The following is an 11621-nucleotide window of genomic DNA, read 5'->3' as shown; positions in this document are numbered from 1 at the left end:
AGACTTGGGGGCTCTTTCCTATTTTTTGGGCATTCAAGTCACCCGGCTGCCCAATGCTCTCCACCTCAATCAAAGCAAATATGTATCTGATCTTCTGCACCGGACACACATGGAAGGAGCTAAGCCTGCCTCCACACTGTGCTCCACTGACCGAAAACTCTCAAGGTTTGATGGGGATCCACTCACTGACCCCTCTGAATATCGACACATTGTGGGGGCTTTGCAATATTGCACCCTCACCCGCCCTGACATCGCCTACAGCGTAAACCAACTCTGTCAGTTTCTGCACTCTCCCACCACTGTCCATATGGTTGCTGCCAAGCGTGTTCCACGCTACTTGAAAGGTACCGTGGAGTTTGGTCTCCATTACACTCGCGGCTCCTTGCAACTCAATGGTTACTGTGATTCCGATTGGGCCGGAAGCCCTGACGATCGCAAATCAACTACTGGTTATGGTATTTACCTCGGGTCCTGCCTCATATCTTGGGTTGCCAAGAAACAAGCTGTTATTGCAAGATCGAGCACTGAAGCCGAGTATCGATCCATGGCTCTCACTGTTGCTGAAATGTATTGGCTTCGTATGCTCTTCCAAGAGCTTCGAGTTCCTCTCCTTCAAACTCCATGTCTTTGGGTTGATAACCTTGAAGCTCTCTCCCTCTCCTCGAATCCAGTGTTTCACGCACGCACGAAACACATCGAGGTGGACTATCATTTTATTCGCGAGAAAATCTTCAACAAAGATCTCTTGGCTCGCTACATCTCTACCCAGTCTCAGCCTTTGGATATTTTCACCAAAGGCCTGTCCAAGGCCTGGTTTCTTCTTCTTCGTGGCAAGTTGATGGTTGATTCTATCCCCATCAACTTGAGCGGGGATGTTAAGGATCTGTTATCCACCTCCTCAATCAAAGGAAGCTGCCGAGAGAATTTTGCAGCAAATCATGCTGCAGATGAGTGTGTGCGCATAGCTCCAGCTCATGCAGTCAATTTCCCCAACTCATGCAACCAATCACGCAGCATGCAGACATGAAAGGAAATACCTCAGCTATATAAGGCAGTCCACGCAGCATATCCAACTTAAGAAGGAAAGTGCAGACAACGAAGATCACCCACTAAGGAAACTGTCCTAATACACTCATGCAAATCATCTCCAATATAGAATAGCTTGATTATATACACTGTCTTTCCTTTTCCATCATGTATTCTCCCTGTATATATTGAGATGTTCATCTCATTGTAAATTATCGATTAACATAGCAATCATACATATTTTCAAACTCTTGCAAGATGGACTACAAAATTTCAAATTGAACCTTTTTTTTATTTTTTTCTAACCGAATTGAAGAAAAAACTAAAGTAACATCACCTAAAAGGTGGCTCGCGATAGACATTTATTAAAGTTGTAGGATTCCAGTATATATTTTCAAATTCTCTTCCATTTTTCTATGTAGTGTGAGAGGGAGAGAGAGGGAGAGGTGAGATTAACCCCTAACCAAATGGGATGAGACGCTCTCAATCTTATTTTACTTTTAGATTAAATTTTACAAACTTATGTTTCGTTTGTTTCGAAGTAAAATGGTTTCCGTCATAAAATATTTTCGACGAAATCATTTTCAGAAAAAATAATTTTCTCGAAAATATTTTTCGGCGTTTAGCTCGCACGAAAAAATTACGAAATGTGAAAATGCAACTACCGCTAAAATCCGACAACGTCCAATCGTCGTTGCGGGATTCCGGCGAGCATGTTTGGCCGGATTCCTACCAGACTCCTCCGGATTCGGTCAGATCTGACCGGATTCCCGCCATTTTGGTCAGATCTAGCCGGCTTCTGACCATGGCCGGATTCCGGCCAGTTTCGGCCGGAATCTGGTTCGCCGACATCTGGCGACGGTGGTCAGATGTCGCTGGATTCCGACGACCGACCATGGTCGGATTTCGGCAATCGGATATCAAACGTGCGTGCAAGGACGAAGAGTTTCATTTCAGAAAATGATTTACAGTTTTTAAAATCGTAAATCATTTTCTAAAAATTAAAGAAGCTTTTACGATCAAGCTGAAAATGATTTTCATTGACCATTATTTTTTCCCCTACCAAACACCGTAAAATGCCGAAATCATTTTCCAGAAATCATTTTACGCTGAAATAAACGGAGCATTAATGGTAAATATTTTATCCCGTCGACCATTTTAATAACACCATTAGATGCCACCAACCATACCCTTTAATAAACTAGCATAGTTTTCATATTTTTGATAATAATTACATTTCACTAGACATCTATATGCTAACTGTTCGGAGTAATGATAGGAATGTCCCGGAAGACTAGTTGCTGCTATGTTATATAATATATATAATATATAGGAATGTCCTGGAAGACACTTGGAGCCTATGATAATTACAAATGTTTTGAGTCTTGAAATGAACTTGTTATAGCATCCAGGAGAAAAAAATGCAGAAACATGGAACCCCCAATATCAAAATGGAATTTAAACATGTCGCTTTAAAAAATTAATTTTTAAGCAACTCCCAATATATTCTATACTAATGACCTAGCTGCAAAATCTATCTTATATTTGGATGGCTTCCTTCTGTTTTGATGAAAATTGGTGGTGCCTATGACTCTTCATAACTCCTATAAAAATTAATTTTGAGGATTTTTTGTTGAGATTTCTCAAGCAAGTTTAATTTTGTTTGATCTTGAATCTATATTTTTGTTTTATGGATGTATCCTCGTCATTTTTTTTTTGTCAAACCAAATTTGTGAATGGATATGTGTCCATGATGTTTATGGAGTTGATTTTTTTCCCCTTGTTTTATATATTGGTGGACTTATTTTTCTTTCTTAAGAAGAAATTGTTATTCAGGCTTATTTTCTTCTTCCTCTATTACAAACTGCTCAAATGTACAGAGGCCATAAATTAAATTTGATAAATACAATTTATGATTTTGGTTATCTTGAGCGGCACAGATTTAGTCAAAATTAATGTTTTTCACATAATATGTAGGCATGTATTCACCCCAGGAATTCGTATTTCATAACCAATTAGTGATTTGTCACTTGTGTACTTCTCTATGGTATTTTGTTAATTTTTTTTTTTTGCACAGAATTAAGTAGTTGACTTCAAGAAATCGGCTTAATCATTCATATAGGTTTAGTTTAGAATGAATTTTGGATAAAATTTCACTTTTATAATTTTGAAGTTCAAGAAAAAAAGGGTTATGACATTTTTGCTGACTATTTTTTTTTTTTTCCATGCAGAAAGCCGGTGATTGTGATTTTTTTTAAGTGTGCTGATAAGGATATGTCTGCATACGAGAAGAGATTAGCACAACATCTAAAAGAAATGGAGGAGAGAAGACACGCTGATAATGACAAGAGTTGAGGAATTGATTGAAAAAAAATGCAAGAAACAATTTGATAAACTATGGCAGGAGTTAGAGTTGGGTCAAAATAATGGGAAGATGTTCGTGCTACGTTGTTAGTTGTCATTATGCTTTTAGCCTTTTATTTTAGTAGTTATAGTGGACCTAAACATACTAACTTGATGTTAAAATGAAATTATGGAAACAATTCAGTTGTATAAAATTTTTTTATCTATAGAACTTGCAGCGAAGAAATGGACCCGTTTATATGCAAGTGGTGCATGATGATGGGAGTTTAATGCTTGAAAGAATATCCTAAATGTATGTTAAACTGAATTGTTGTCTTTTGGTCTTAAAATATTAATGGAGAAATGATTTGTGAATCTTCATCTTCAGGATGAACAAATGATTGGGGTACTAATTTAGATATCCTGTTTGTCAGCTTGGTTTTGTTGGTTATGATCTGAACAAGGCCTCTCTCTAAACAAAAGCTTACGTTGTTGATGGGGGAAATCTTCTTTTGGCTGCTAAACAGTTGTTATATAACTGTTGCAAATTGTATCTGCTTCACTCAAGCATACTCCATGTTAAATTTGTTTTAGGACGAAAATTTGTTTATATGTGATCGATTGATTGCTCAAGCCACATTCTCTGAACTAAAAAATGGACACAAAACTTTGCTTTCAGTTCAGTAGCACGTTCTCTGAACTAAAAAATTGCCTGTAGACTGCAGTGCGTGGGATAGGGAGTTTAAGCCACACGTATACGAGATATGCTACCTTGTACACTGCTATCCCACCTGCATCCCACCAGTCCTACGTGGCTTTTCATTTTTATTTGTTTTTTATTTTTTTCTGTCTTTTGAATGAAAAACGAGTTTGGAGGGGAAATTTAATTTCCCCTCCCAACGCATCTTCATCTTTTTCTTTCTCTCTCCAGCCGGCCGTCCGACGATTTCCCCTCCCAACGCATCTTCATCTTTCTCTTTCTCTTTCTCTCTCTCCAGCCGGCCGTCCGACGTTCTTCACCGGCGACTGAGACGGAACTAGATCCGACCGAACGAAGGTTAGATTTTTCTAAAGTTTGGTTTAGTTTTTTTTTTTTTCTGGTTTTTTTTTTAAGTTCTGCATCTTCATCTTTCTCTCTATCTCTCTCTCCAGCCAGCTGTCCGACGTTCTTCACCGGCGCCATCTCCACCGGCGACTGAGACGGAACTAGATCCAACGGAACAAAGGTTAGATTTTTCTAAAGTTTTGTTTTGCTTTGTTTGTTTTTTTTTTGTTTTTGTTTTTTTCTGGGTTTTTTTTTCGTTGCTCTGTTTTGAGCTTGAAGCTCAGTGTAGCTCAGTGCAGGAAAACAAAACTTTTTTTTCTGTTTTCCTGCTCCTTGAAGCGCAGAACTGTTAGTATTTTTTTTTTTTTTTTTTTTTTTTTTTTTTTTTTTTTTTTTTTCTGTTTTCCTGCTCCTTGAAGCGCAGAACTGTTAGTTTTTTTTTTTTCATAGGAAGAGATGATCCGTTCACTTGATGATACAGTTAAGCTTTTTTTAAAGTTCTGCATCTTCATCTTTCTCTCTATCTCTCTCTCCAGCCAGCTGTCCGACGTTCTTCACCGGCGACTGAGACGGAACTAAATCCAACGGAACAAAGGTTAGATTTTTCTAAAGTTTTGTTTTGTTTTGCTTTGTTTGTTTTTTTTTGTTTTTGTTTTTGTTTTTTTCTGGGTTTTTTTTTTCGTTGCTCTGTTTTGAGCTTGAAGCTCAGTGAAGCTCAGTGCAGGAAAACTCTTGCACTTCAAGCGCAGGACCTTGGACTTTTCCTGCTCCTTGAAGCGCAGAACTGTTAGTTTTTTTTTTTTTTTTTTTTTTGAAATTCAGTTTTGAAATTCAGTTCAAGGTAGAGAGAAAATGCTCTAGTAATTTTGTGACACTGCATTTTCTCTTAAATCTAAATGTTTTTGTAATTTTGTTTAATGCTAAAATTAGATAAAATTATAACATTGTACACCATATTTCATTGCAATGTTCTTCCTAGAAAAAACATTATTTCATTTTAATAGACATACCCAGGCATATTATATTATCTTATTATTATTGTATTGGTAATTCAAGGCCACATTCTGTTCTCTTAAATGGAGTTTTCAAGCTCACGCTTGGAGAATGAGGACGAAGTTGAATATCTATGTACACATATTCCAAATGACAACGATTCAATCGACGAAGATGGACCTGAATTTGGTTAGACTTTTAACTTTTGTATTAATTATCTGAACTTTGTATTATTGATTTGATTTTTATTTTATTTTTTATCTTGTTTTATATGTGATTTAGAGTTGGATGATAAGGAGGATAATGAGCCACAATACAAGATGATAGATTTGAATGATAAAGTTGAAGAACCTAAAGAATTAATGATGTTTGATTCGTTGGAAGAAGTGGAAGAATATTATAGGAAGTATGGTCAGCAAGTTGGTTTTGGTGTGGTAAAAAGAACTGGAAAAAAGGGGAAAGATGGAAGTCGTAGGTACATAACCCTTGCATGTATTCGCCAAGGCAAACCAAATAAAGGCAAAGATGATTGTACAAAGGCAGTTCCAAAAATAATTAGAACGCAGTGTAAAGCCAGGATTTGTGCGACATTGAGTGCTGATGGAAAGTGGTTTTTGAGTAATGTTGTGGTGGAGCATAATCATTGTTTAAGCCTAGAAAAAACAAGGTTTTTTAGATGTTATAAGAATATAGATGCTGCGGTGAAAAGAAGGCTTGAGTTAAATGATAGAGCCGGAATACGTACGAATAAGAATTTTAATTCTTTAGTAGTTGAAAAAGGGGGGTATGAGCAGCTTACTTTTGGAGAAAAAGATTGTAGGAATTATATTGAAAAGGCAAGAGAGCTTTGTCTTGGCAAAGGAGGTGCTCAGGCACTTCGTGATTATTTCAGTAGAATGCAAAAGCAGAATGATGGGTTCTATTATGTGATGGATGTCGATAATGATTGTAGGTTGCGTAATGTGTTTTGGGCTGACGCACGAAGTAGGGCAGCGTATGAATTCTTTGGGGATGTCATTACGTTTGATACGACATACTTGACCAATAGATATGACATGCCATTTGCTCCGTTTGTAGGTGTGAATCATCATGGTCAGTCAATACTATTGGGGGCAGGACTAATATCAAATGAGAATACTTAAACATTTGTTTGGTTGTTTAGCACTTGGTTAGAGTGCATGAATGGCAAAGCTCCAAGTGCAATTATAACAGATCAAGATAGGGCAATGAAAAATGCAATTGCTATAGTTTTCGCAGAGAAAACTCGACATAGATATTGTTTGTGGCACATTATGAGAAAACTGCCAGAAAAGTTTGCAGCACATGCTCAATTCAATGGCATCAAGAGTGCCCTTAATGTTTGTTTGTATGATTCTCAAAGTTGTGATGAATTCGAAGAAAATTGGAAAAATCTACTTGAGACTTATGAACTTCAGGACAATGCATGGCTGAATGGGTTATATAATGAGCGGACTTTTTGGGTGCCCACATATATGAAAGATACATTTTGGGCTGGAATGAATACTACACAGCGTAGTGAAAGTATGAATGCATTTTTTGATGGTTATGTGCACTCACAGACCACACTGAAGGAATTTGTTGATCAATTTGATAATGCTTTGAGGAAAATGGTTGAGAAAGAGAAAAAAGCTGATTTCGATTCTTGGAACCGCATGATTCCATGTTTAACCCCCTATCCTTTAGAGGAGAAATTTCAAGATGTATACACCAATGCAAAGTTCAAAGAAGTTCAGGGGGAGTTTATGAAAGTTGTGGGTTGTAATAACTCTTGTCTTACAAATGAAGGTGCAATTTCTACCTATCAGGTGATTGAAAGTTTTGTCATTAATAGAAACATGAAAGACGTATCACATTGTGTGTATTACAATGAAGAAGATGAAGAAGAGGTAGAAGTGAAGTGTACTTGTGCATTGTTTGAAACAAGAGGTATCTTGTGTAGGCATGCTATTTCTGTGCTATTGTCAAAAAAGGTTTTGACGTTGTCACCAAGATTCTTTCTTATGAGATGGAGGAAGGATCTAAAGCGTCTATACACATTGTTGAAGAGTAGTTATGACAATTTTGGTGGTAATTCTGATGACGAAAGATATGACAGCTTGTCCAAGAATTTAAATGAATTAGCATCGCTCGGAAAAAGCAAGCACATTTACACTACGGTGATGAAAGGAGTTGATGTTTTAAAAGAGGAATGCCGTAAATTAAGTCGTATTTCAGTCGCATCTTCTAGTTGTAATGAGGTTGTTCAAAGTTGTGATGAAGCTTCGACATTGCAAAGTACTAATTTGCTTAGTCCGGTTAAAGTTAAACGTAAAGGGAGACCACCGATTAGAAGAATGATGCCAATAGTTGAACAAGTGACGAAGAAGAAGTTACAAGTAACAAATGAGCCATCAAGCGACAACAATGCCAAAACAAGTAGAAGCAAAAAACAGGTTCATTCAATTTTTTCCCCATAATTATCTTGCGTTTTGTTTGAAACACATGAACCTAACCATTTTTTAATTGTAGACTTCAAAGGCAAAGCAACATCAAGCGAATAAAAGTCAAACTCCACTGCCTTCAGTAATTGATGATCAACACAATCATTTAGTTCGTACTCAGGTATTTTCATAAATATGTGGACAAATATGACGATTTACTTGATGTCATTTTTAAAATCTTTTCAAACATTGGGTTGTCTCATTTGTGTATTAGGTTGGGGTGTCCGTTGATCCAACAATGGAATTATCAAGATTGGTATGTGAGCACAATTTTGAACGGGCTTTCCACATAGCCCTTTCAAGATGTGATTTGTCCATTGTGTCTTGGTTATGTTCACAGGTGAATTTTGTTTTGTTTTTTTTTTTTTTTTTTTGAGAAAGAATAATAGCAACTCTTTTTTTGACATTTGAAGTGTTCATTTAAGATACACATGTGACTAATGCAACGAAAACTTTCTTTTCAGGTTGATATAGGATGGATATTGTCTGTAGTTCCTCTCCCTCTAAGCCAAGGAGTACTGCTCAACCTTCTGTGGCATTTAGCTTGTGATATCAATAACAACCCATCCCAAAAACTTTCTTGGATGACTGTCGTGGCCAAAGCAATAATTCCAACAGACCCAGCAATTGCAGTGCATGTGCAACCCATCTTATTTCAAGTCTATAACATTCTCAACCATCAAAGTACCTTGCTCACACAAGCTGGTGTTGAGCTAACAAATATTCATTTTTTGATCAATGTCATCAATTCCATGATCATGACCTTTAAATAGTTTTAAATTTATTATATTTGTACTTCTATCATGGTTATGTAATTTTGTGATTGTTTAGGTTATTGTAGAAATGAAAAATGTAATGCTACTCATGGTTGTACAGGGTAATATCAAGGAATATATATATTTTTTTTTGTTTCTAATGTGCTATGTATTCTGTATTTCCCTGAGAACGTAGTTACCGAGTCCTGAATCTATGGTTTCTTACGAGTGGTCATGGTTTTTGTATTGCTGGTGTCAGCACCTGGTGTTTTTAGCCTAGCCATCTTGCATGTATGTGCTAGGGCTATTCTCTCTCCCCTTCCCAGTTGTGAGTCTGTCCATTGTCTTTTACCGAGTCTTTCACGTTTTTGAACTTGTGTTCTGCACGTGATGGTTGGGTCTCTCTGTTTTCCTCAAAGGGCAGGTTATGTTCCTGGATCCAGTTTATTGTGATGGTTGGCTGTGGCAGTTTGAAATTTTTGGTGCCTTGTGGTTTCTGGGGCTTTGGCCGTGGCAGTAGGTTTATATACAAATTCTGCCATGACAACCTCTTCCTCACGGAGGGTTGTTTTTTTTGTTTCACCAAGCCCTAGTTTTTCAGGCTTCCTTTGTTTGCAAACTGTGCTATGCAACCTCCTCCTTATGATGTAATGAAAATTGTTATCTGCCCTTTGTGATGTATTATGCTTTTCACCCTATTGGGGGATGATAAATAAAAAATTTCTGTCTTTGTATTTAGATGTAGCTGTCAATGAATTATGGTGTGCCTTTTGCTTTTATTCTTGCTTCCCATTGATGATTTTGGGGTATTTGATCAGAATATGGAGTTGGTACAGGTAATGAATTTTTTACATCCCATTGGTCTACATTTAACTCTATACCAAAACACAAGGGTGTAGGTTCTATATATATTGGTTATACATGCATGAGTTTTACATACTAAGACAATAGACTTGAATCAAAGTGGTGTAAAAATAATTAGTCTCATTTGGAACACTTTCACTTTTAAGAAGTAAAATCTAAAATCTCGACATCTTGAGGCGTACTATCATGTGCTTTGCGGGCAGCCACCACTGCTTCAAAATTCTACAGATTTAACTCTCTTAAATCTCTTAAGATTTAACTCTCTTAAATCTCTTAAGATTTAACTCTCTTAAATCTGATAGTTTTTTTTCATCCGGTTGTTTTTCTTTTTCAATCGCCAATTGTACTCCACCTTGAGCAACTTCCATTCTCATGCTTGCTATTCTCTTCTATCACCATCATTTCACTATTTGTAGCTGCAACAACAACAAAAATACACACAACAAATTATACACATACTTGGCAGAGGTAAAAAATTACACCCCCTATAACTGTATTCAACCTTGTCAAAGTATTGAAATGCAGCAATAAAAAGTTCCATACTTTCTAGTTTGTTCAGAGGAATATTTTTGCAGCAATATACTATCATCTATAAACTCTCCCAACATATTAACACACATCAATTACAGCAACATACTAACAAGCCAAAAGCAAAAAACACCTCAATCAGCTATTACCAGAATCCACCAAAAAAGATACTGCATAAAAAAACTTCTGCATAAACCAAAACAAATAGCAACCACTAACGAAGAATATTCAACAAACAAATTAATCCCAACATAATCACATACCGATTAGACATCAATGAAGATTATTCAACAAACACCATAATTGATCATCTACCCAAAAATCAAACAAAATTACACCCATTTGAACTTCCCCGAAAATTTCCAAATAAAACAACTTAGAAATCAGTTTCTTTCCCCTTATCGGCTACGATCAACACCCAAAAAATACGTAAAAAAATCAACCCACAAATCTTTTTTTGTTCACTTCTCCCGAATCATTGAAATAAAAATATGCAAACAAACGCAAGCATCGATCTAACTGACAGAGAAATGAAATCTGAGAGAGATTTTATGCTTTGCATTTTTTTTTTTAATACAGAAATTAAAGAACAAAACACTTAAAAGTACCTCCGGCGAGATAGATCCGGCGAGAGAAACTGTTTCCGGCGAGATCTGGCATAGAGAGATTCCGTCCAGAGAGAGATTTTCGGCGAGCTTCGGCAATATCCGTCGAGAGAGAGCGTTTCCATCAAGATCCGGTGAGAGAGAGCGTGTCCGTCAAGTTCCGGGCAGATCTGGCAGAGAGATTCCGTCCAGAGAGATTTTTTGGCGAGAGATGGATTCCGGAGAGAGAGAGAGAGAGAGAGAGAGATTTTCCGGCGAAATCCGGCAGCGATTCCGTCGAAAGAAGGACTGCCGGCCGCCGGAGAGAGAGATTTGCCGGTGAAGAAAACAAAGAGAGAGAGAACTGAGAAGAGAGAGAAGAGAGAGAGGGGGGTCTCGTAGAGGGAGAGGCACGTTTGGGATTCTAAAGGAAGAAACCGCCGGAGAGAGAGATTTGTCGGTGAAGAAAACAAAGAGAGAGAGAACTGAGAAGAGAGAGAAGAGAGAGAGGGGTGTTTCGTATAGGGAGAGACGTTTGGGATTCTAAAGGAAGAAACTAAAAAATTAAAAATTAAAATTAAAATCCACGTAGGTTGAGTGGGATAGCAGTGGGATGCTGGTGTACAAAATAGCATTTCTCAAATAATAAAGCCAGTGGACTGCTGCTGTCAACCCTTATAAAAAGATTAATAGTAAGAGGTAAGCTTATTCGGTTTTTTCAATTTGAAAATATGTGCAAATCGAATTTCTCATTATTTCAAACATATTTTCTACCTAGGGCCATCTGCTTCACTAAATCTGCATTGGGTAAAAGCAAAGATCCACATAACATGGCAACCTATCTTACATGATTGTATCATTGCTAATCAAGTTGAAACAGAAAAGAAAAACACAGCAATTAGTCCTACTTGCAGGTCCAAATAAAGCATTTGTGGATGATTACAAGTCCAAATAAAACAAAAGAACTAAAATACAACAAAAC

At 37.0% G+C, this 11621-nt stretch overlaps 1 long non-coding RNA gene and 1 pseudogene across 1 annotated transcript; one reads left to right on the top strand and one right to left on the bottom strand.

Moving 5' to 3' along the window:
• Positions 1–4257: 4257 nt before the first annotated feature.
• LOC133861029 (protein FAR-RED IMPAIRED RESPONSE 1-like) lies at positions 4258–8813 on the top strand (annotated as a pseudogene).
• Positions 8814–9531: 718 nt separating this feature from the next.
• LOC133862016 (uncharacterized) lies at positions 9532–11230 on the bottom strand. Its single transcript, XR_009899110.1, has 2 exons — positions 10664–11230; positions 9532–9943 (listed from the first exon to the last, which is right to left on the bottom strand). It is a non-coding gene; the product is annotated as an uncharacterized LOC133862016 (long non-coding RNA).
• Between the last annotated feature and the right edge of the window lie 391 nt (positions 11231–11621).

The sequence above is a fragment of the Alnus glutinosa genome, chromosome 2 (assembly GCF_958979055.1).
Source record: "Alnus glutinosa chromosome 2, dhAlnGlut1.1, whole genome shotgun sequence".
NCBI classification, from domain to species: Eukaryota; Viridiplantae; Streptophyta; class Magnoliopsida; order Fagales; family Betulaceae; genus Alnus; species Alnus glutinosa.
This window is presented reverse-complemented; position numbering and strand designations above follow the sequence as displayed.